General features: G+C 39.5%; 1 pseudogene; it reads left to right on the forward strand.

The window, feature by feature from the left end:
* The first annotated feature begins 10,718 nt into the window (after window positions 1-10,718).
* LOC147002163 (bcl-2-related protein A1 pseudogene) lies at window positions 10,719-11,104 on the forward strand (annotated as a pseudogene).
* The last annotated feature ends 15,520 nt before the right edge of the window (window positions 11,105-26,624 follow it).

Genomic DNA, 26,624 nt, shown 5'->3' on the forward strand with positions numbered 1-26,624 from the left:
ATTAGATAGTTTCTTTGTTTAAATTTCAAATGTTATCCCCTTTCCTGGTCCTGTTCACCAACCTACCCACTCCTGCTTCCTGGCCCTGGCAGTCCTCTACTGGGGCATAGAGCCCTTAACAGGACCAAGGGCCTCTCCTCCCATTGATGACCTACTAGGCCATCTTCTGCTACATATGTGGCTGGAGCCATGGGTCCCTCCATGTGTACTCTTTGGTTGGTGGTTTAGTTCCTGGGATCTCTGCGGGGGACTGGTTGGTTCATATTGTTGTTCCTCCTATGGGGCTGCAAACCCCTTCAGCTCTATGGGTCCTTTCTCTAGCTCCTCCATTGGGGACACTGTGCTCAGTCCACTGGTTGGCTGAGAGCATCTACCTCTGTATTTGTCAGGCACTGGCAGAGCCTCTCAGGACACAGCTCCTGTCAGCAATCACTTATTGGCATCCACAATATTGTCTGGGATTGGTGACTGTATGTGAGATGAATCCCCAGGTGGGGCAGTCTCTGGATGGCCTTTCCTTTAGTGTCTGCTCACAATTTGTCTCTGTATCTCTTCCCATGGGTATAAGGAAAGGAATTTTTTTTATGGTAAGAAAAGGAAATCTTAAGCCTCATATGGAAGCACAATGCTCTTAATAACTTATGCAGTCCTTAGTAGAGACAACAGTGTGGGATGTGACACATATTCCAACTCAAATTGTATTACATAGTGAGATGATTTGTATATCCTTGGACCAGGGAGTGGCACCATCTGAAGGTGTGGCCTTGTTGGAATAGGTGTGACCTGGTTGGAATGGGTGTGTCACTGTGGATGTGGGTATAAGATCCTCTCCCTAGTTGCCTGGAAGTCAGTCTTCTACTAGCAGCCTTTGGGTAAAGACATAGAACTCTCAGCTCCTCCTGTGTCATGCCTGCCTGGATACTGCCATGCTCCCTCTTTGATGATAATGGACTGAGCCTCTGAACCTGTAAGCCATCCCCAATTAAATGTTGTTTTTTATAAGACTTGCCTTGGTCATGGTGTCTGTTCACAGCAGTAAAACCCTAACTAAGACATGTAGTTATTGTAAAAACAAAACAAAACAAAACAAAACAAAACAAAACAAAACAAAACAAAACAAAACAAAACAGCATGGTACTGTAACAAAGCCAGTTAGGCTAGAATAGATGACTCAGAAATAAAGCCATTTAGTTACAGTCATCTTGTTTTGGAAAACGCTGTCCAAAATATAAATTGGAGACAAAATACTCTCTTTTACAAATAGTCCTGGGGAAATGATTTACATATAAAAGAACACAACTAGATTTCTATTTCTCACCCTCCACAAGAATCAATTCAAATGAACTAAAGACATTAAAGTCTTTGACCAGGAACTTTGCAATTGTTAGAAGAAAATCTAAGTAAAGCACTTGAAGATACAGGCACAGGCAAGCATTTTCAGAAACAGACTCTAATACAACAAGAAATAGTTCTAAAAATTGACAAATGAGAGATTGCATGAATTGAAAAATCAAGAGACATCTACTGAATGGGAAATCCCTCCTATAAGACAGGTCATTAATATTTAGGATATATAAGGACCTGAAAAAATGAAACACATAAAAAACAGAGCACTCCAATAAGTAAATGGGATAGCAAGCTGAATGGGCCATTCCCAGTGAAGAAATACAACAGGATAATGAGTACTTGGGAAAGTGTTCAGTATCAGTATCATCAGGGAGACACAAAAACAGTTTTGAAATTCCAATTCATCCTTGTCAGAATGGCTATGATCAAGAAAACAAAGGAGAACAAATACAGGAGAGGATGTGGGGAACCCTTATTCATTGCTGGCAGGAAAGCAAACCCGTGCAGCCACTATGGAAATAAGTATGGAGACTCCTCAGAAATTAATTAGCAAGACCATATCAACCTCCTATGTAACTCTTATATATATATTTGAAGGAAGTTAAGTCAACATAACACAGAAATACCTACATGTCATGTTTATTGTTCCAATACTTATACTTGACTAAAATAGATCTAGCCTAGATCTCCATCAACAATAAAATGGATAAAGGAAACATGATACATAGCCAGAATGTTATGAACCTGTAAATAAGAAGTGGAATTATGACATTTGTTATGGAAATAGACGCAACTGAAATCATTATGTGTAGTGGAATAACTTGAGCTTAGAAAGTCAGATGCCACACTTTTCTTTTCATATGTAGGGTTTATATAAGTCTATTCCTCATAATACCAGTTTTCCTAGGATGCAACCTACTAGAAATAGTGTTGTGCAAATAGCAATCCTAAAATACAGATTTAACCATGTTGCAGTCCTATTTTAGACCTATCAAATGTCCCTCTTATTTTCAGCTCACAACCTAGTTAGTACTCAGAGCCTGATACTCAAGGCTACCCTGATTAGGATTCCCCTCTCCTAACACATCCATACACTACAGTCCACAGTTTAGCTCATCACAAAACATACTTGATGCACACTGGTGCACCTCACAAGGGTACACTTTCTCATTGGCGACATTTTGTTTATCTGTAAAAGCCAAGTTTTGTGTCAGTCTTCTCAGAAAAGACCATGTTTCTTTTTTTGGTTTACACTCTGAGAGATGTGTTAATGACCCAAGACTCCATTATTTAGGACCTGGCTGTGGCAAGTGTTCAGTAGAGCTTGTTGAGCTATTATTGGCTTGGTGCATTGTAGAAAATTGCATTTTAGAGACCCAGTTTCACTTGCTGTCATAAGTACTTCTGCTTGGTTTAAATATGGCTTTTGCCATTCCATTCTAGGCAGTGGAAATCCCAAGGATCTCTACCACAATGATTTAAAGATCTTGTTAAACAGGACTTCCTCTTGTACTTCCTTGAGATGGCATTTGAAGAAAAATAACATTTTCCTTTTGTTTTGTTGAGCTAAACTAAACAGAAAAGCTAATACAGTTTTGGATACAATATCAACCTGATTATGTATCAGGACATATATGAAATACTTAGCAAAACTACAGAATTCAGCGAATGTTTATCGTGTGCTTTATATGTTCCAGTTGCTATGCCATGCCTTCCAGAGATATAAGAGGTGAGATCATGTTACTCTCACTTAGAGAGCTATGAGCTTACAGCTCAGCTCGAAATGCACAGTAACTATAGCATAAGCTTTGGCATGACACTTGCTATCTGCATACCTATTCCTGTCTAGCACACACAAAGAAGTTTACTGACTGGAGTGATGGAGAAGGTTTTATCTGACTGGAAATTAAATATGAAGAAAGATTTGGAGACACACAAATGAAGAAGGAGGGCCATTTCCCTATCAACCAGGGAAAATAGGAAGAATAAATTTCTAGAAGAGAATAACAATGCCAAGGCTATAGCAGATGCTCTATGGGATGGTGGTGGGCCGAATCTAGGTAGATAGACTAGGGGAGACATGGGCACAAGAAGCACAAGAAGCCTTTTCAGATTTTGTGCTCCTCTTCACTGACAATAGGAAACCCCTGGAAGATAGTTGACTGTGAGTAAAAAGTGGATAGGAAAGAGTGATATATATATAATCCAAAGAGACTGCAACAGCATGCACTGGACCTGTAGAGGTTCAAATCAAAGACCCTACACAGAGTAGGAGAGGGGGATTGTAAGTTTTCTTGGTTTTGGTTTGGTTTGGTTTTGGCTTGTTATATTTTGCTTGTTTGGTTTTGTTATCATTTTGAGAGAAACAGAACATGAAGTTGGGTGGGGGGATCTGGGAGTAGGTGGAAAAAAGAAAAGAATATTATCAACTATATTGTATGGAAAATTAAATAATTAAAAAAGGTATATGGAGGAAAAATAAAGAAAAACCTTTCTCACCATATGTACATGCACAAGTGTATAAGAGGACTCAATAAAGAATTAATTAAAACATCATCATATGTTGAACTCAAATACTTTAGTGCTGGGAGCCTCTTGACCTGGAGCAAGTTAAATGAGACACAGAGTTGGACTCAGGTGTGGCTTTAAACACTGATGGTCTCCAGACAGTCTAGCTCTCTAACTAAATGCTCTTGATAGCTTCTAAAAGGTCCTAAACACTTTCTTGCTCTTTCTGAGGGTTAAAAGCTGCAGGTTTAGGCGATTAACACCTTTAGCCTAAAGGCAGGGGATTAAGTCAAGTCGCCTTTGTTCTATCTCTGTAGGAACTGCTCAGCTCTAACTTCCAGTCTGCTAGTTGAAGTCTCAGGAAGATAAAGGGTCTTTGGAAAAGTGGTTTTAGCTTTTATTTCTGAATTCTAACTAGTTTCCTATGAAAGATCTCTAAGAAAACGGGAATAGGAATCTTTAAGGAAAAGGGGATAAGGGAATCTAAGAATAAACAGGATAAGGAGAGCTAAGAAAAAGGGATAAGAATAATGCTAAGAAAAGTGGGACAAGGAGAATGCTAAGAAAGGGGGGATAAAGAGAATGCTCCCCTCTCTTTGTCCTCAGCACTTATACATCTTTCAGAATACATGATCACAAGATAAAAGTTTCATAACAATTTTACACATAAATTCAAATCATAAATTGGGCAGGAAGTTCACAACACAGAATGTTTACATGCATATCCATTAGGAAATATTATCTGGCTACATCATACATCACTTGTCACCAGCTTTGCAGGTTCATGGAGAACTCAAAACCGCAACTTTTGTGACCAAGGTGTTATTAATTTTTGTATAGATAAAGTCAGTCAATACTTTATCTTCTGCCCTAGCATCTATAGTAAATCATTAGGTTCACTTTTTATGACTTCTGGTTAATGGTTTTACAACCTTTTGGAACATGCTCTGAGTAGTAGATGCCTGCTTGCTATCTCAGAAGCAATTAGTGACACTAAAGACTGGCAGAGTTCTCAGTGCAGTTTGATTATCAGAGAGAACCTAATAGTAGTCCCACTATAAAAGAGCTTAACAATTACTAATATAATTTTAGGAATTCTTATAAGATCATCACTAAGGATTATGAAATCATCTATATGTCTATATAGCATCACTATAAGACAGTACATTTTTGTTTTTCTGCGGAGATCTGCTCAAAAGGGTGGGATAATACCTAGTGATTGTTATATACATTTAATAATAACAGGAAACCATATCAATAGCAAGAATCTTTCCTAAAATGGATTTCTCCTGGGCTTTGCCTACCAGAGAAACTCTATCCTGAATTATAATCCAAGGTGGACCCATCTCAGGAAGATCACCTGCTGATTTTTAACTTCTTCCTGAATGAGTCCTGACACTAGCATTAATAGACTATCCTTAATGATAATCTCTCCCCTGGCTTAATATTCCTTGGTTCACTTCCCCCATCCTTTCTCCTTTAGTCTCCTAGTGCCTCTCTATCCTTAGACTACCCACTAATCAGGTTACTTGGCACTTCTCTGCTTTGTTGGACATCTATTCATCCATCCATCCATCCATCCATCCATCCATCTATCCATCTATCCATCCATCCATCCATCCATCCATCTATCCATCCATCCATCTATCCATCCTTCCATCCATTCATCCATCCATCCATCTATCCATCCATCCATCCATCCATCCATCTATTCATCCATCCATCCATCCATCCATCCATCCATCCATCTATCCACCCATCCATCCATCCATCTATTCATCCATCCATCCATCCATCCATCCATCCACTGAGTTCACAGCTAGTTGGGTCTCTCTGGAATCCTCTGGAGCCTTATCCTGAATATAGGAAGGGAATTAGGGGAACTGCTTCTATTTGGGTCATAGGATAACTTGGAGCTTAGTCTCCTTCATGAGAAATGTAGCTCCTACTAGGAACCTTATCACAGTGAGACTCTACATTTTGTTTGTTTTTAAGCTAAAAGAAAACAAACAAACAAACAAACAAACAAACAGGATACAGGGAGCATTGGTTTGTCTCCAGTGGATTTTTTCTGACCATGAAGGCCTGACCCCACAAGACTGAAAGAGGTCACAGAGGACACATAGATGCCCTTATTGTTTATTCCTTTCACTCTTTTGTGCTCCATCTATGTTAATATGTCAGATCCAAAAGAAACTGAAGACAAATGGATATCCATTAGCATACCAAAGACCATTCTGGCCTCCAGCCTCTCTCAGCATTGCAAGTATTTGTTACAGAGTTCATGACTCACCCCATGATTCTCAGCCCATTACCCTAAACTTTCCACCCCTTACCCTAAAGTTCTCCTGCTCATGGGCTTCTCTCTCCCCAGCTTCTCACTGCTATGTAGTCCTGGCATTTCATCCACACACACTCTTTTTGCTCTCTTGGTTCTTGGTCCCCTTCCTTGCTCCTCTTTTGTCTTTGCTCTTTTTTTTTTTCCGATTCCCCTCCCCCTATGGTCCAGTTCTGTCTACTGATACTGTTTAGTCTATTACTTTTTTCTTCCTGCTTTGGACTCCTCCAGATACCTCTGGTTGTACTCTTCCCTTGAATCTACAGTTGAAAACGTCTCAACTACATTTTGGAGTGGTCATGCCCTCATTTTATATAAGTAAAGATTAGTCTTCTCAACAGACAATTTCCATTGTCTAGGGCTTCAGAATAGGGAAGCAGTTATGCTAAAATCAGGAGAGTGAAAGAGCCAATCAGGGTTAGAGCCCCCTCACACACACACCCAATGCTATGCCACCTCGGAGGAAGCAACAGAAAGCCCAGAAAAATTTCAGGCTCGTCCTTTGGGGAAAAGAGAAGTTGACCTCAGTAGTTTCTCTTGAAAGTTACTTATGTTGTGCTGCAGCTTGCATCACTCTGCATACCGGATGGAGTTCTTTCAGTCCTGGAGTTCTTTCTCTTCTCTTGTTTTCTACATCTATTGCTTCTTTTTGTTCAGACTACAAAAGAGCTCAAACTGTTTGAGTCATTTCAGTCAAATCCTAGACATTAAGGAACAAACAGCAGTTAGCATTATTGAATCCTATCAAATGTCAGGGACACACACACACACAATTACTATTTTAAACCTTGAGTATTGAGAGGGTGGCTTATTATAAGGATAGATAACTGAACATAGGAGTACTTTTGCAACTGCAATGAAAATACACAAGATGGGGCTGATGAGATGGCTCAGTGGGTAAGAGCACCCGACTGCTCTTCCGAAGGTCCAGAGTTCAAATCCCAGCAACCACATGGTGGCTCACAACCATCCGTAACAAGATCCGGTGCCCTCTTCTGGAGTGTCTGAAGACAGCTACAGTGTACTTACATATAATAAATAAATAAATCTTTAAAAAAAAATACACAAGACTTTACACACTAATAAGAACGTTGACAGCAAAAAAATTAATTCATTATCACACAACACAAATTATTCTTGTTCTCATGGCAGTCAAAAGCAGCTCCTTCAGTCTTGGCTAGGCTGTCATGCTTCTTCACTAGAAACCTCTGGTTAAAATAACCACAAAGAAAGGCTTGGACAGGCCATAGTCATTTTCATTCTGTACTTGTGCTGCTGAGATTACCCCAGGCAAGCATGCTATGATAAATCCCAGACCCTAGGCCAAAGGACTTTTAAAATATGGAAACATTGGCAATTCTTCTCCCATCATTTCTCTCTCCAATCAGCCTGCCCCACTTAATTTACAATGGACACAACTCAGAGCTTCAGAACAGTTACATGGCCTCAGTCTAGGACCATCATAGTTTGTCTTTCAGGAAGTATCTCTATATTTGAACCTTCTAGAGGGACCTCTTCTAATTATTTCATTCAGCAAATCCTTGGACTATAGAATAGTAGGTATAATAACTATAGTTTTTTCTAGACTGAAAAAAATTTGTAAGATTTTTTTGTTGGTATTGGTATTGGTGGTCTATCTATCTATCTAGTATACAACATAGTTCTGGTACTTTGTTCTTTAGTGTGCAATTATAAAGTGATATAATAAACATATGATTTTCAGTTTCCACATATTATGGTGGACCTGCTCAGAGTGTATTGATACAGGTTCTATTTTATACAAAATTCTACATATCAACTCATCCAGAAATGAAGATTCATGGCCACTACCTGCAGTCATAGTGGGGGATATTTTCCATGTCTTCAGACACGCTTTCTGGTAGCTTCTTGCTTCTTATCCACATTGCCCTCTGGATACTATTCTGCCCCAGATCTTTTGACCTTTATTGATATATAATTTTTAAATGGTACTATGTATATGGTATTTTTCTTTTTCTCTTTCATCTATCTTTAAAATATAATTATTTGTAAACTCTCCAAAATAAATTAAGTAGGACCAAGATATTTATTTAATATTTAGTTTAGAGGTAGCTGCTTTTTGGACAAATATTTCAGAAATATAAAATCAAAATATAGTTGGACCTAGTTTTGACTTTAGTGTATTTCAACTATTCAAAACAGACCAGCTATTTGCCTTTCCTGGGTCCAGACTTAAGGCAATAGGTGGAGTGAGAAGAAGATATGGAAAAGGTACCCCGACCACAGAAGACTGTTGAAATTCTTAAGCCACATCCTTTGATTATTTTGTTAGTAATTCTGAGCATCACAGGACTGTGAGATGGAGAAAACCATCATCCTATCGTTGTGGTGGTTCCTAGGATGTTCAAATACCATTAGAGGCCAGAAAGGAGTTCTGGCCTTGTGATCTGTGAGCTAACAGAAATAGTCATAGAGGACTTTTGCATGGTAAAATATTAGAGAACTGCGGTGGCTCTAGAACCATGAGCTGTCTGTTCTGTATGGAAACTCCAAAAAGAAAATTCTGGGTTAAGTAGATATTAGAAGAGGAGTGGAGGGGAGGGCAGGAGGGAGGGAGCCAGAAGAAACTGGCAAGCTGCAAGAGGACACAGGACAGACCCTTGTGAGGAAGAGAAGTGGGGGGAAGTGGGGTTGGAGAGCACTCAGAAAGCAGGTTAATATAATCTACATGTTGCATAAAGTTGTATAACCGGTTTCCTTCTGAGGATATTGGCTTGTATGGGAGTGTGGCTTCAGATTCTTGCCTTCCTATCACTGAATGGAAACAGGCTGTGGGGCCTGTGGCCTCTAATGCAGTTGGTGGTAGGTTTAAGACAGGTCAGCTAGCTTTGAATCAATAACTGTTGTGTGTTTCCACATCTACCACAAGTCTCTATTTCCTAGCACTCTGAGCAGCCTCTCTCCCTCCCTTCTCTACTTTATAGTAATGGTTCATAAATACAAGTTGTAAATGAATTTCTCTTCTGTATTTGCCGTTGCTCATAAGATGCTGATGCAAAGAATCGAAGTCATTGCATGTATGAAGGAGAGAAACAGAAGGAGGAAACCGTTGATATTTCTAAGGTTGTGAATTGTTTCTATTTCTCCACCACTGAGTCTTCAGGCAAACATAGCTCCTCATCTCCATGCACTCAGCAGCTGCCTTCACTGCTACATACTTAGGTCAGGGGAGTTGAGATCCAATTCAAAGTTTCAGTGTTTCCTTAACCACTGAATTCACAATCTCCACTAAGCTCTCAGAGTTGCTTATCAAAGCTCAACAAAATGATATATTTTCTCTTAACTTCAAATTGTGGACTCTGGCCGGTCGTGGTGGCGCATGCCTTTAGTCCCAGCACTCGGGAGGCAGAGGCAGGTGGATTTCTGAGTTCGAGGCCAGCCTGGTCTACAAAGTGAGTTCCAGGACAGCCAGGGCTACACAGAGAAACCCTGTCTCAAAAACCAAAAAAAAAAAAAAAGAAAAATTGTGGACTCTGGAAGTTCTGTACTCACTGGGTCAGGGGGTAACTGAGAATCCAAATCCTCATTCATTCATGACAGAATGAAGAGGAGCATCATGAAGCACCTACATCTCACCAGACACAGTAACAGGAGCAGTATTTAGGTCATCTCCTTTAGTTTCACCCCAAGCCTCTACAGTCAGTCTAGATGGCTTCCTTTTTTAAGTTCAAGCAAAGCCACAATAACCAGGAAGAAGGATTTGTCTACAACGGAGACAAGGCACTATGACTCTTATGTCAGTACTCCTAATTTCTCTCCTGATTTCTAACCCAGATAATGGATAATGTATGTGATATAAAAAAATGTTTTAAGGACTAGAGAGGTGAGTGACTCAGGAATTAAGAACACTTGCTGCTGTTTCAGGGGATCCCAGGTTTCGTCCCAGCACCTGCACCAGGCTGCCTGTTACTCATGTTCTAAGGGATCTGACACCCTCTCCTAGGTTCTGTGGGTATTCAGGCACGTGATACATATACATACTCTCAGGCAAATACAAAGAAAAAAATAAACGAATACTTAAAATGAACTATGTACTGAGTTGGATTTAAAGCCGGATTGTTTTCTATCAGAAATTATAAATTTATGAAAAAGAGCTAACTTTTTCTCCTCTCAACCTGGTCTATCTACTTCTCAAGTGTACTGCTGCCAGAGTGACTTTGAAGGGCCTCTAGTTCCCAGCTACTTCCAGGGATCTTGTTTCTCCACATCCTCTCATTTTTGACTTTTAAACTGAATCAGAAGAGGAAGAGGAAGAGGAAGTGGTGTATTGCTCTGAAACATTTTCCTCCTTCAGGGTCCGAACTTTGGTTTTCACAGACAGCCCACGCACATAAGTGACGAGAAGGAAGGACGCTGTGGCATGATGCAAACAAATTCCAGCAGCCTCCAGATATGATTAGGGTTCCTCCCCTGACAAGACCTATCTTTGTAGTCTTTGCCTCCTTGGCCTCTAGGTGGACAGCTCCAGTCAGCTCTGCCAGGGAAGATGACTGAGTATGAGTTCATGGATATCCACTCCCTGGCTGAGCACTATCTTCAGTATGTCCGACAGGTACCTGCCTCTGAGTCGGCTCCAAGCGAAACATCCAGAGTGCTACAAAGAGTTGCTTTCTCCGTTCAGAAGGAAGTTGAAAAGAATCTGAAGTCATACTTGGATGACTTTCACGTGGAATCCATAGATACTGCCAGAATAATATTCAACCAAGTGATGGAAAAAGAGTTTGAAGATGGCATCATTAATTGGGGAAGGATTGTGACTATATTTGCCTTTGGGGGTGTTCTACTCAAAAAACTTCCACAAGAGCAGATTGCCCATGATGTAGGTGCTTACAAACAAGTTTCCAGTTTTGTGGCAGAATTCATAATGAATAACACAGGAAAATGGATATGGCAGAATAAATGGAGACTGGGTATGTGTGATATATATATATATATATATATATATATATATATATATTCTACTGAAGAATAAGAATGAAGAGTTTTCTTACTAATTAAAACAAACAAGACAGTAACAATCAAAGACTTCAGTCTGTTTGTATGCCTTATTTTTAGATACTCTCAGTTAAAATTAAAACAAAAATCCCCTGGTCATTTCCAATGGCCTCTACTAGAAATGTTTTTTTAAGGCTTTTTAAAATAAGATTTATACATTTATTTTATGTATGTGAGTACACTGTCACTGTCTTCAGACACATCTGAAGAGACTATGAGATCCCATTACAGATGACTTTGAACCAACCATGTGGTAGCTGGGAATTGAACTCAGGACCTCTGAAAGAGCAGTCAGTGCTCTAAACTGCTGAGCCATCTCTCCAGCCACTCCCCACCCCCCATTCTTTTTATAGTTGGAGAACATTTGTGTTTCCAGGTTTAATTCTATCTGTGAGGTCTGGGCTTGAGAACAGCACCATATTTTTAAAAAACATATCTTCAATGTCAGCAGTGCAGATAAGCGCCTGCCTTTTGCTAGGGTTTCTCATGACAATCGAGAACTAGTACAGAAAGAGCTGGTATTAAATACTTTCATATGTACTTCATTGTATAGTACTAGTCAGCTATGTGTATGCTTTTGTACATTCATTACTTACACACTTTTTTCCATTTTCTTGTGCACACTATCATGTGTAGCTAACCAGACTCCCCCCGCCCCCCAAAGTCACTAGGGATCAAATCTAGTGCCTAATATGGTCTGAGCATATGTTTTATCAGTGTACTGTATCCTTAGCCTCATGGTTAGTCTTTCTGGGAAATATTTTAAAATTGGTATCTTGACTATACATGGAAGTGCCCATTCTAGAACTATGGAAAGAAAGATAAGAAGACCAAAACTTCAAGGTCATCTGCAACTACATAGTAAATCAGTAGAAGGCCAACTCTGGTCACAGGAAGGACTCCTTCATCTCCCCCACCCAAATAGTACATAGATTTATTCTGTAACTGCTTTTGTCAACCCGGTACACTTAAAATAACATTGTAAAGAATATTTTATGGTCTGAGGTAGTCCATCAATCGTGGCGACCCTGTATTGGGTGAACAAGATCTCTAATCCCACACCTAGCACCATAAATAAAAATTAAAATAGTTCCTAGAATGTTTTGCTGTATGTACATGTTGTTGAAGAGCTGGTTTCTTCCAGCTGGCGTATATTTCTTTGAGTTATTTCCAGACCTTTTCCTGCATGTAGGTGTGATTTCTAGGGTGGATATTTGCTTGTAGAGTTACTTGCTCATGGTGTATATCCACTTTGAAATTACTGGAGGTTTCCCTTCCATAGTGGTTCTACCAAGTTATAAACCTGCCAGAAGCATGTTGAGAGAATCCAGTATTCCCTTGGTCCAAGTACTCTAGTATGAGGTCCTAGTAATCTATTAACTTTATCCACTTTATTACACTAAATACACACACCTAGTTATTTTGTGTTAATTCTTTTCCCCTTGGTTACTAGTACAGCTTCTCTTCATGTTGAGCATATTTTCATGTTTACAGACTAATTCTTAGAATTGCCTGTTTTGCCCAGTTTTCAATGGATTTATTAACTTATAAGAACTCTGAGAATTCTTATATGTGGCAGATTATTTTTAGTTTGTTCCTTATGTTCTAAAAATTGTTTATGTTTTCATTAATTACAAGTATTTAAAGATTTGGTGCAATCGACTTTATTGAACACTGGCTGTTCCATTTCTGTTTTGTTAGAAGTCTGCTTGCTTAGTGCTGTCTTACCCTAAGTCAGTCCTCCTTTTCAACTACTCTTCTTTCTAACTTGGCCTGATTTGGGTTTAGCTAAAACATGTCAGAAAAATCTCTGCTGCTCTGTGTACACCTTAAGTGAAGGCAAGTGTCTTCTAGCCCAGCAGCCACAAATGAGCCTAGAGCAAAGAGCCTCACAAACTCTATAGGTTTACACTATGTTCCTTCCCATTGTCTAGCACAGCATGTGCAAGACAGAGTATCTGTTACTGAAAAATCTCACTCCTTACTAAGGTATTGTGTGAATTCGTAAAATTCCAATCAATGAATGGTTTGGAATGGTCTCTTAGAATCTCTAGAAATGCATTCATTATATGGGAGTCACAGAGATATTAATATATATATATATATGTGTGTGTGTGTGTGTGTGTGTGTGTGTGTGTGTGTGTGTGTGTGTATGGGAAACTCTACATTACTAGAGGTATGAAACCCCCCCCCCTCTCTCTCACACACACACACACACACACACACACACACACCTTGTACATAGCTCCTATGCAGGTTCTCAGATCTTTCCTGTTACAGCTGGGAGATTATGTTGTCAACATAATACAAGAGGTGTTTGAGATCATTTTAAAGCAATCTCAATACTGTATTCCAGCTAAAAGAAATCACTTATTCTGCTAATGGCAAACAGTGCTATCTAGTGAGCCCCTAGACACAGGCATGGCAAAATGGTACCTTTTCTTTTTATACAGTGCCACTGGCAAATCTGCTCTGATGATTTAGTTTAGTTGGAATGGCTCATTTTGTAGAAAACATACAGCCCCATGTCTATGTCAATGGTCAGGGGGTCCAGTAGGAAGGGGAAATGGATATTTTACATTTTTTACTTTTTCCTTTTCTAAAAGGGAAACTACCAAACTGATAAAAAAAATTAAAAAACATAAAACCTATGGTTGCATTACACTGGAACCATGCAAGGAAACACTATGAGAATTTCAGAGCCAGATGTGGTACAGGAGCACAGCACAGATATGAAGAGCACTAACTCCAATTAAAACAGTGCTGGCTTCATTTCAGGGTTCAGTGCTTTCATCCCTGTGAATGAAACAACTTTGGTAACTTCTCTATACTTTGTTTCCTCCTCGGTAAAAATAGGCCATACTGAAGCCTATCTACTAGGGTTGGCACAAGGATCACATATGTTACTCACACACAAAGGATCCAGAGCAATTCCTACAAATGAGCACTCAGTACAACTTTAATACTATTGTTATTACTAATAAATGCTAACATTAATACTAACACTAATACTAATGCTGCCTAACTCCCACTTAGCAAATGTAAGTACATTTAGACTCCAAAACTTGTGTGGTGCACTTGAGTTAGGAATTAGTCAGCATAGACCTCAGCTGCACTAAGGGAAAAAACATGAGATTATTATCTGTAATGGGATGGATAATGTCACTCCTTCCATCCCTCTCTTCATTTTTCCAGTCCTTCTCTTTCTTCCCTCTCCTCCTTCCTCCTTTCTTTCCTTGTCTTATATAGTCCTCTTAGTTTCAACCTGTCATCTGTTTTTCTTAATCTTCTACATTTACTATTATTTTCTCCAGTCTCCTCTACCAGTTTGAAGTGTATGGTTGAAATCATAATGTCTGGTAGAAGATTAATATGATTTTTCCCCCTATCGTCAGCATTTGAGAGGAAAAGAGAGTTCCTAAAGCTACTGGGATACATTTTAGTAGCTGGGTATCTGTAGTCTCAGCTACTCAAAGGGAAAAACTAGAGGAACATTGCTTGAGCACAGCACAATTTCAAGACCAAGTGTGGGTAAGACCTATCACAAAAACCAAGAATGCATCTAAGATGAAACTCAGGTTCTCAGCCTTTGAAAACCATGATTTAGTTTGATTCAAGTGACTTTCCTACTTCCATACTCTTCAATGAAACACTTTTTCTATGTCTTTTATGGAATAAAGAAGAGTTCTTGGTCATTAGCTCCAGAGAGGTGAGGGGCTATATTTTTATACACAACACTGTATCCTTCCTGCTCAGCATAGGCCCCATTGTACAGAAAGTACCTGACACATAGCTATTGCTCTCAGGAACTGACACAGAAATCTGAGACTTGCATTTCCCTGATGATTAAGGATGTTGAACATTTTTTCAGGTGCTTCTCTGCCATTCGGCATTCCTCAGGTGAGAATTCTTTGTTCAGTTCTGAGCCCCATTTTTTAATGGGGTTATTTGATTTTCTGGAGTCCACCTTCTTGAGTTCTTTATATATATATATATTATATATAATATATATATATATTGATATTAGTCCCCTATCGGATTTAGGATAGCTAAAGATCCTTTCCCAATCTGTTGGTGGTCTTTTTGTCATATTGACGGTGTCTTTTGCCTTGCAGAAGCTTTGCAACTTTATGAGGTCCCATTTATCGATTCTCGATCTTACAGCACAAGCCATTGCTGTTCTATTCAGGAATTTTTCCCCTGTACCCATATCTTCGAGGCTTTTCCCTACTTTCTCCTCTATAAGTTTCAGTGTCTCTGGTTTTATGTGGAGTTCCTTAATCCACTTAGATTTGACCTTAGTACAAGGAGATAGGAATGGATCAATTAGCATTCTTCTACATGATAACCGCCAGTTGTGCCAGCACCATTTGTTGAAAATGCTGTCTTTTTTTCCACTGGATGGTTTTTGCTCCCTTGTCAAAGATCAAGTGATCATAGGTGTGTGGGTTCATCTCAGGATCTTCAATTCTGTTCCATTGGTCTACTTGTCTGTCATTATACCACTACCATGCCGTTTTTATCACAATTGCTCTGTAGTACAGCTTTAGTTCAGGCATGGTGATTCCACCAGAAGTTTTTTTATCCTTGAGAAGAGTTTTTGCTATCCTAGGTTTTTTGTTGTTCCAGATGAATTTGCAGATTGCCCTTTCTAATTCCTTGAAGAATTGAGTTGGAATTTTGATGGGGATTACATTGAATCTGCACACCAGTCAGAATGGCTAAGATCAAAAATTCAGGTGACAGCAGATGCTGGTGAGGATGTGGAGAAAGAGGAACACTCCTTCATTGTTGGTGGGATTGCAAGCTTGTACAACCACTCTGGAAATCAGTTTGGCGGTTCCTCAGAAAATTGGACATAATACTACCAGAGGATCCAGCAATACCTCTCTTGGGCATATATCCAGAAGATGTGCCAACCGGTAAGAAGGACACATGCTCCACTATGTTCATAGCAGCCTTATTTATAATAGCCAGAAGCTGAAAAGAACCCAGATGTCCCTCAACAGAGGAATGGATACAGAAAATGTGGTACATTTACACAATGGAGTACTACTCAGCTATTAAAAGGAATGAATTTATGAAATTCCTAGGTAAATGGATGGACCTGGAGGGCATCATCCTGAGTGAGGTAACACAATCACAAAAGAAACTCACACAATATGTACTCACTGATAAGTGGATAGTAGCCCAAAAACTTAGTACACCCAAGATATAAGATACAATTTGTTAAACGCATGAAACTGAAGAAGAACGAAGACCAAAGTGTGGACACTGTGCCCCTTCTTAGAATTGGGAACAAAACACCCATGGAAGGAGTTACAGAAATAAAGTTTGGAGCTGTGACGAAAGGATGGACCATCTAAAGACTGCCATATCCAGGGATCCATCCCATAATCAGCTTCCAAACGCTGACACCATTGCATACACTAGCAAGATTTTGCTGAAAGGACCCATATATAGCTGTCTCTTGTGAGACAATGCCGGGGCCTAGCAAACATAGAAGTGGATGCTCACAGTCAGCTATTGGATGGATCACAGGGCCCCAAATGGAGGAGCTAGAGAAAGTATCCAAGGAGCTAAAGAGATCTACAACCCTATAGGTGGAACAACATTATGAACTAACCAATATCCCAGAGCTCTTGACTCTAGCTGCATATGTATCAAAAGATGGCCTAGTCAGCCATCCCTGGAAGAGAGGCCCATTGGACTTGCAAACTTTATATGCCCCAGTACAGGTGAACGCCAGTGCCAAAAAGTGGGAGTGGGTGGTTAGGGGAGTCGGGGGGGGAGTGTATTGGGGACTTTTTGGGTAGCATTGGAAATGTAAATGAGGAAAATACCTAATAAAAAAATTAATTCTAAAAAAAAAAAAAAAGAAAAAAATCTGAGACTTGAACTCTGAATTTTCCTACTTATTAGAGGCATATCCTAAGGAAAATTATCTGGGAAGTACTCCAAGATTAAGACTTCCTATGTAATGTGTATAACATAATATAGCATGATGTAATAATATAGTATAAACTCAATAAAAAGAAGACAATAATACCTGTACTAAAAGAACTAGAGTACTTTCTCATCAAAGTAGTTTGTGTCTGTATCAATAGAATTGTGTAAGTATGGGGACCACATGGGAAGTCCCAAGAAGTTTAAATATAATTTTTAAAACTACCCTAGGTACAAACAGACATCCCTTTTAGAAGTAGGAGACAGCAAATTGGTCCCTTGCAAGTAAGCAGAATACTAAGAGTTGTAAGAGTTGAGCTAAGAGGTCCTATTCCCTTTTCCTTCCCTCCCTCCCCTCCCATTTTCTTTCTTCTTGCTTTAAATAATAGTGTTGTTAGTTAGTGACAAAGTGAATGGGCAGAGTGAATATACAGAGGTGTACAGATGACTGATTAACCATCCATCTCAGTAAAGGTATTTCTAACGGTATCCGTAGTCAGGACCTGTGGCTGCTAAGCACATGCTCCACCATTGAACTCTAGCCCCAGATCACCAAAAACAGCTCTAGAATGAATTATCTCTAGAGAAGTGATTGTATATCTGCTTATATCTTTCAAAAAATCCAGAGGTTTTAAATTTTTTTGATTATTGGTGTACTATGTGCCAGTCTACTTTGTAAGGCTATAATATCTCACACAGTAAATTATTAAAAAAAAAAAAAAAAGAGAAGAAATCATTTAGGGAGTCTGAGAGTGCTGGAATCCAAGAGCACCAGCATTGACGGGCTGCATCTGTTAAGAGCCTTCTTGCTGAAATATGGGAGAAGTACCCAGGAAATGAGGTAGGAAGAAAAGGAAGGGATGGGGGAGGAAAGATACAGGGCTGACCACACCTTTCCTAACAAAATCATTCTTCAGTTAATAGACTTGATTTGGCTATGGAGGAGGTACTCCCACGACCAAAGAATCTCTTAAAGATTCCAACTCAATATTATCAAACTAGCAATTAAGACTCAACATGAGCTTTGGAAGGGAGTTAAACCACAGAAGCTTGGTGTATTATCTTATGCTTTATGTTTTCTCAAAACCAGAGGAGCCCAACTTAACAAATTATCACTATTCCAATCAATAATCAGACCTGGGCATTTCTTGCTTATTACTATATTACTATTGTAACAATAAATCCTTATTTGTATATGTATTTTTATATAATAGCATTGCTAAGGAAAATAGTTTCAGAAGAACCTATTTGAAAAAAATTTTACCTCAATGTATTGAAATACAAAATTCCTTATTTGCTTTTAATTTAAAATGTTTCCCCATATACTTAATGATTTAAGCTTCAGTGAAATTCTCTTTCAACTATTAAGGCCTGATTACTTTTTTCTTACATTTGAATGAATAAACTGTTTCCTGATAAATCATTTTTTCCTGGCTTGCAGTTCTTTTTATTATCTATCATGTATGTATCTTTCTACCTATGTACATATAGTTATATATTTCAACTATTTTTATCTTCATTTAGCTTTTTCTTTTCCTTTACCTTAGAATTTGAACATATTTACCAAGTTAGCCCGTTAACTGCCCAATGATTAGCTGTCCTGTTAATAGATCATGTTAGAGGTTACCACTTTACCTATTGGCTATAAGAATATGAATATTCCTGGAAGGGGAACAAGAAAAGTCTAAATACCCGAGACTGTGGGAAATACATGAGAATGTAAGGTTAGGAGAGGAGGAAACGGGAGAATGAGAAACATGACATGACATGACATCATGTGTGCCACAGCTGACCCTGAGCACAGCAGGCAGACACTTTCTTGGTCAATTATTCACATGGGAAATTCCCCTGACTGGTGATGATTCCCCTGTTTTGCTGATGATTCCACAACTATTAATTTCAAGATCTTCAGAGATTTCCAGAGTCCTCTGACTTTCAAGGAGCTGCATCTGATTCACTGTTTCTGTATTAGTCCCATTACAGTATAGATATTTGGGGACCTTTTAATCTGGGAGCTTACAAGATGCAGAGCAATTTTTTTTTGCTAGATAAACCTAAAAAATATCAGGGTGGTGATGCAGAGAATGTGCAAGAACAGTCTGGGGATAAAGCTCAGTTGGGAGAGTACTTGCTTACCATGCACAAGGTCCTAGTGTCTATCACTGCCTGAATCCAGCACAATGGGACATGGCTGTAATCCCAGAACTAGGAGGTAGAGACAGAAGATTCAAACGTCGAAGGTCATTTCTTGCTACTTGGTGAGTTCTAGGCTGGTCTGGGCTACATATGATCCTGTCTCAAAACAACAAAAATAAATAAGTGTTTGTAGTCTTTCTCCTTTTTGTTTGGAATATAGGGAATGAAAAGGAGTATAATATTTGCATCCCAGACTCCATCCAGGCAAAGAATTATGTTATCTTTTTTAATTTGTGGCACAGTTAGCTTTGTATCCCAGGCTGGGTGGAAACTCACTGTGTGGTCAAGACTTGCTTACTGGTGACAATGTTAGGATGGTGGAGGAAGGCCCTCTTTACTGATCCAGGAATCCCACAACTTCTTTTGGGTTGAAAGGTAGACTATGTGTACCTTCAGTTGTATCTGTCAGGGAAGATGGCCACTGATACATGAATGCAGCTATCATTGTAAGCTTGGGTGAAAAGTCAGAGGGTCTCACAGCATCTTATCTCTCTCCATCCCACTAAGGCAATACCATACATTGCCCATGAGATGTAGTCGATAAGAATGAAGAGTAAACAAGTGTTCTACAATGATCTGGAATAAATGCATTCCTGACTCCAGGTACAGTTACTCCTATGCAGCTGAGGTCTTCTGGCCTGTCACAGACATCACACGGCACTCCAGCAATGCCTGTGCTTTTCCTACACTATAAAGAGATTGATCTGTCCTAGCCTAGTGAGTCTCATGGGAATTCCTTCTCAACCAACTAAGAAGGAAGTCTTTGTGTTGTAGTGAAGAGTTGGTGGCTGAAGGCATTGCATTGGTGTGGCTTTGTGCTTGTGGCTCTAAGAAGGGTTAGAGTGATGCCCATTGAACAGCACACTCACACAGCATGCTCAGTCGTGTGGCTCTTCCTTCTGTGTTTTCATACCCATCTATATTTAGGCTTTATCTGGGATTCCTGTGATGTCCATTCAATGCCTAACTCCTTGTACATGACATGCAGTGGTCCTCCTAAAGCACCAGTCTCACTCTGATGACTGCACCTGGAACAAGCAGTCAGATCAAAGGCACAAATACTCAGTTGTTGTTAGTTTGTTTGAGTTTTCTCCTTGAAGCTGACTGGATTCCCTATTAAAACTGCATTCTCAGTTTTATCTTTCTCAAAGGGAATTTGTCATAAGGCGACTGTAGTCCCTCAGGTCACGCAGAGACCCTCAGTCTCCAAGGCCACATCTACAAAAACAACTGAAATAAAAACAAAACATCCTGTAGGAATTTTATAATTTTGTCCAAATATGCATAGTAGCTAAAAATTATTTTGTTTAACATGTAAATCTATAGATAAGTTAATACTATATTTATACATAAATATATACACAAATGAATAATGTTCATTTATATATGTAACATATATATTTGTATGTATATGAATATATATAAAATATTAAGTGTAAATACAACCCCAGAATTTTAAATGCATTTAATATCACCTTGCACTCTAATTCAATGGCATGAACCAGTCTGAAGCTGAGGCTTACCTTATGTGAGTCATTGAGGCTTCCCACGGTACAGACAGGTATGTGTAAACCACTCTCTCATACTTTCTCTCTCAATTCCTTGATGAAATAATTCTTGAATATCTCATGATTGAAGGTAGAATTCAAGTGAAGTACCAGAATTTCTGGTCTGATCTGAGTGGCTAGCATCCTAGGAATGGTCATGTTACACATTGAACTTGAACAGAATAAGAACGTGGGTAAGATATCAGTAAAGTTAAGGGAATTGGTAGCTTTGAAAGTCATGAAGTGCACTTTGTCATTTGAATATGGTCTTTCCCAAGACACTTGATCTTTTCAGCCAGTGCCACTGCCTAAGGTAAGCCTCAGCTTCAGACTGGTTCATGCCATTGAATTAGAGTGCAAGGTGACGTTAAATGCATTTAAAATTCTGGGGTTGTATTTACACTTAATATTTTATATATATTCATATACAAGCTTTTGCTTGCAGTAGCTACGCTTTAATGTCTACCTCACCTATTTTTCCAGTTGTGGCAAAATATTGTAAATAAAGCATCTTAAAGAAGGAATGGCTTTGTTTTTCAATGAAATTTAAGCTTATAGACCATAAACAGGGTAAAGCTATACGCAGAGAAAGATATTTGTGACAGAGTCACACTACAACCCAATCCAAAACAAACAAACAAAAAACCAGAAGAATGAATGCCTGTTTTCATCTTACTTTCTTTTTTTATATAGTCTTGATCCTTTCCTAAGTAATAATGTCACACAGTTTATTTTGCATCCCACCTCAGCTAAACTAAATGCTATAATCTAATACTTTCATGTCCAGTATCTGAATATCATCTATTTGACAGCTGAGATTAACCACAAAAATGTCTGTGAAATATTGTCTTCTGTTTGTATATAACATGGATAGAGGCAGTCTGTCTGATGAGGGACAATGCTTTTTCCTGTACTCACAGAATCCTGTAGGTAATAATCTAGCAGTGTAGACCCAGTGATACTGGAGGAACAGAGCCCCTTCCTGTCATCCTTCAGGACTTATAAAAGCCCACATATGATCTTCTGTTCAATGTTAACTCTTGCTTCATGTGGTACCAACATAGTAGAGTTGTTAGATTGACAAAATGGCTCTTTACTCTGACAGAAGTACTATATCTGCAATGTCATGTCAAACAGGCTGAGAAAGAAATTAGGGAAATTCCTAAAGAAATTAGGAAACAACACCCTTCTCAATAGTCAAAAGTAATATAAAATACCTTCACGTGACTCTAACTAAGGAGTGAAAGATCTGTATGATAAGAACTTCAAGTCTCTGAAGAAAGAAATTAAAGAAGATCACAGAAGATGGAAAGATCTCCCATGCTCATGGATTGGCAGGATCAACATTGTAAAAATGGCTATCTTGCCAAAAGCAATCTACAGATTCAATGCAATCCCCATCAAAATTCCAAATCAATTCTTCAACGAATTAGAAAGAGCAATCTGCAAATTCATCTGGAATAACAAAAAAAACCTAGGACAGCAAAAACTCTTCTCAAGGATAAAAGAACCTCTGGTGGAATCACCATGCCTGACCTAAAGCTTTACTACAGAGCAATTGTGATAAAAACTGCATGGTACTGGTATAGTGACAGACAAGTAGACCAATGGAATAGAATTGAAGACCCAGAAATGAACCCACACACCTATGGTCACTTGATCTTTGACAAGGGAGCTAAAACCATCCAGTAGAAGAAAGGCAGCATTTTCAACAAATGGTGCTGGCACAACTGGTGGTTATCATATAGAAGAATGTGAATTGATCCATTCCTATCTCCTTGTACTAAGGTCAAATCTAAGTGGATCAAGGAGCTCCACATAAAACCAGAGACACTGAAACTTACAGAGGAGAAAGTGGGGAAAAGCCTCGAAGATGTGGGCACAGGGGAAAAATTCCTGAATAGAACAGCAATGGCTTGTAGTGTAAGATCGAGAATTGACAAATGGGACCTCATGAAACTGCAAAGCTTCTACAAGGCAAAAGACACCGTCAATAAGACAAAAAGGCCACCAACAGATTCGGAAAGGATCTTTACCTATCCCAAATTGGATAGGGGACTAATATCCAATATATATAAAGAACTCAAGAAGGTGGACTCCAGAAAATCAAAGATAACCCCATTAAAAAATGGGGCTCAGAGCTAAACAAAGAATTCTCACCTGAGGAATACGGAATGGCTGAGAAGCACCTGAAAAAATGTTCAGCATCCTTAATCATCAGGGAAATTCAAATCAAAACAAACCTGAGATTCCACTTCACTCCAGTCAGCATGGCTAAGATCAAAAATTCAGGTGACAGCAGATGCTGGCGAGGATGTGGAGAAAGAGGAACACTCCTCCATTGTTGGTGGGATTGCAAGCTTGTACAACCACTCTGGAAATCAGTCTGGCGGTTCCTCAGAAAATTGGACATGGTACTACTGGAGGATCCAGCAATACCTCTCCTGGGCATATATCCAGAAGATGTCCCAACTGGTAAAAAGGACACATGCTCTACTATGTTCATAGCAGCCTTATTTATAATAGCCAGAAGCTGGAAAGAACCCAGATGCCCCTCGACAGAGGAATGGATAAAGAACTGTGGTACATTTACACAATTGAGTACTACTCAGCTATTAAAAAAAATGAATTTATGAAATTCCTAAGCAAATGTTTGGACCTGGGGGGCATCATCCTGAGTGATGTAACACAATCACAAAAGAACTCAAATGATATGTACTCACTGATAAGTGGATATTAGCCCAGAAACTTCGTATACTCAAGATATAAGAGACAATTTGTAAAAAACATGAAACTGAAGAAGAACAAAGATGAAAGTGTGGACACTTTGCCCCTTCTTAGAATTGGAAACAATCACCCATGGAAGGAGTTACAGAGACAAAGTTTGGAGCTGAGACAAAACGATGGGCCATCTAGAGACTGCCATATCCAGGGATCCATCCCATAATCAGCCTCCAAACGCTGACACCAGTGCATACACTAGCAATCGTTTGCTGAAAAGACCCTGATATAGCTGTCTCTTGTGAGACTATGCCAGGTCCTAGCAAACACATAAGTGGATGCTCATAGTCAGCTATTGGATGGATCACAGGGCCCCCAATGGAGGAGCTAGAGATAGTATCCAAGGAGCTAAAGAGATCTGCAACCCTGTAGGTGCAACAACATTATGAACTAACCAGTACCCAGGAGCTCTTGACTCTAGCTGCATATGTATCAAAAGATGGCCTAGTAGGCCATCACTGGAAAGAGAGGCCCATTGAACTTGCAAACTTTATATGCCCCAGTACAGGGGAACGCCAGGGCCAAAAAGTGGGAATGGGTGGGTAGGGGAGTGGGGGGGAAGGTATCGGGGACTTTTTGGATAGCATTGGAAATGTAATTGAGGAAAATACGTAATAAAATAATATATAAAAAATAACAAAAGGCATAAGTTTTATGGTCTAAAACAATGGAGGAATGAAATTATGAAAAGGGGACAACCCACTTTTGTCACTATCCCTGGATAAAGCCAAATTTTCAACAGTCTTGAATAGTTTTCAAACTGACATTAAATAACAAACATTGCCTTTGAAACAGAACAATTACCTAGTTAAATTAGAGAGTGCTTTCTTAGGAGGACTGCAATTAAAAGTAGAGGGCAAAAGAAGCTTGCCTAGGTGCCTACCGCCACTCTACGGTTTGTTGATCAACTTTACACTCCATTTATGTCTCCATAAATCACCGGTGGAATTAAAAGTGTGTGGCTGGTGGGAATATGGCCCACTCTGCAAATGAAAGACAAGGCTCAAGGAAAACTTTATGCAGAGGCATGAGGCTATCATGCAAACCTTCCCTCCCAATTATTACCTCTGCTTCCCAACAAATGTTGAGATTACTCTCAGTGGATGTCATGGAATTGAGGCTTTGAAATGGAGATGCCAAGCTGTAAATTACATTTCTGAATCAATTATGCCTCTATCAGAAAGGCTATAAATAACATGCAGAATTACCAGATGTGTAATTTTTTGTTATACTTGAACATTTGGCATTTAGAATGGCTGAGGGAGGGACTTCAGTTAATCTGTGAATTTCACGGATTCATCTGACAAGACGACAGAAAAACGTGGGTGACAATTAGGATGACCTTGCCTCAAGGAGACCTGCCTGAACAAAGTCGACTCAGAAATTTGCCTGCGTTTTCTCATAAAAGGAACTTGGACTGGGAAATGACTAGAGTTCTGCCCGCTGAATCCTCCAGAGTGTGTGGTAAAGGGCAGGTTTGGTTTCAGACGGGTGAATGGAGAAGAGAAGTTAACAGGGAGCCTTTTCCTCTCACATTTGAACATCGATTTTGTTTTGTCCCCTTCTTTCAAAGCCTAGGAGATACACAGCTGAAGGGATGATTGTAAGCAGTATCAGCAGCCCAGCCTTTAAACACCCAACAGTAGATTCAAGGAAAGACCTGGAGCTCTCCAAGCTACCTCAGGCAGTGACCATTCCTGTTAAAGCCACTTTTTCCAAGCTCTATTACGTGGTACAGCTTCCCCCGGTGGCAAGATAAGTGTTTATTTCTCTTACTTGTAGATGAGCGTTTGTGTTATTAAATTTAGAAGCTCTTGGTAATAGGACTAAGGGAGATAGATGAGTCTGAGTCTCTATGAAGAAAAGAGCTCCACTATGCTTTCCTGAGGATTACTGGCTATGCACAGGCACTAAAGGAGGTGTGGCGCCCTCTTCAGACGAAGAGATGATTGGCATGAACAGTTAACCTTGACTTGGCTGCTCTTCAAGCATGTTGGCACTAGATTGCTCATTGCTACTGCCCGTCGCTAGAAGACATCCCCACTGTTTTTACTCTTCACTGATGTATACCGTTCTAATCTGGGTTCTGAGAATGGGCTCCCTGTTCAGGAAGAATTCAGGGAGTTTGAAAGAACCAACCAAAAATTAACATTTCTCAAGGACAGAGATTGAACTTTATTCATTGTTTTATCATCAGAATGTTATAGATACTTCAATAAATTTTAATGACATGAACAAAAAAATAAAATAAAATAAAAGGCTTTCAAGCCCTTTCTTAGAATTGAGAACAAAACACCCATGGAAGGAGTTACAGAGACAAAGTTTGGAGCTGAGACAAAACGATGGGCCATCTAGAGACTGCCATATTCAGGGATCCATCCCATAATCAGCCTCCAAATGCTGATACCATTGTATATACTAGCAAGATTGTGATGATAGGACCCTGATATAGCTGTCTCTTGTGAGACTGTGCCAGGGCCTAGCAAACACATAAGTGGATGCTCAGTCAGCTATTGGATGGATCACAGGGCCCCCAAAGGAAGACTAGAGAAAATACTCAAGGAGCTAAAGGGATCTGCAATCCTATAGGTGGAACAACATTATGAACTAATAATGTACCCCGGAGCTTTTGACTCGAGCTGCATATGTATCAAAAGATGGTCTAGTCGGCTTTCACTGGAAAGAGAGGCCCATTGGACTTGCAAACTTTATATGCCCCAGTACAGGGGGCCAGGGCAAAAAAGTGGGAATGGGTGGGTAGGGGAGTCAGGGGGAGGGTATGGAGGACTTTTGGGATAGCATTGGAAATGTAAATGAGGAAAATACCTAATTAAAAAAAAAATAAAAGGCCGGGCGTGGTGGCGCACGCCTTTAATCCCAGCACTCGGGAGGCAGAGGCAGGTGGATTTCTGAGTTCGAGGCCAGCC

This window comes from Mus caroli, unplaced genomic scaffold (genome assembly GCF_978045245.1).
Source record: "Mus caroli unplaced genomic scaffold, Mus_caroli_1 scaffold_11, whole genome shotgun sequence".
Lineage (NCBI taxonomy): Eukaryota > Metazoa > Chordata > Mammalia > Rodentia > Muridae > Mus > Mus caroli.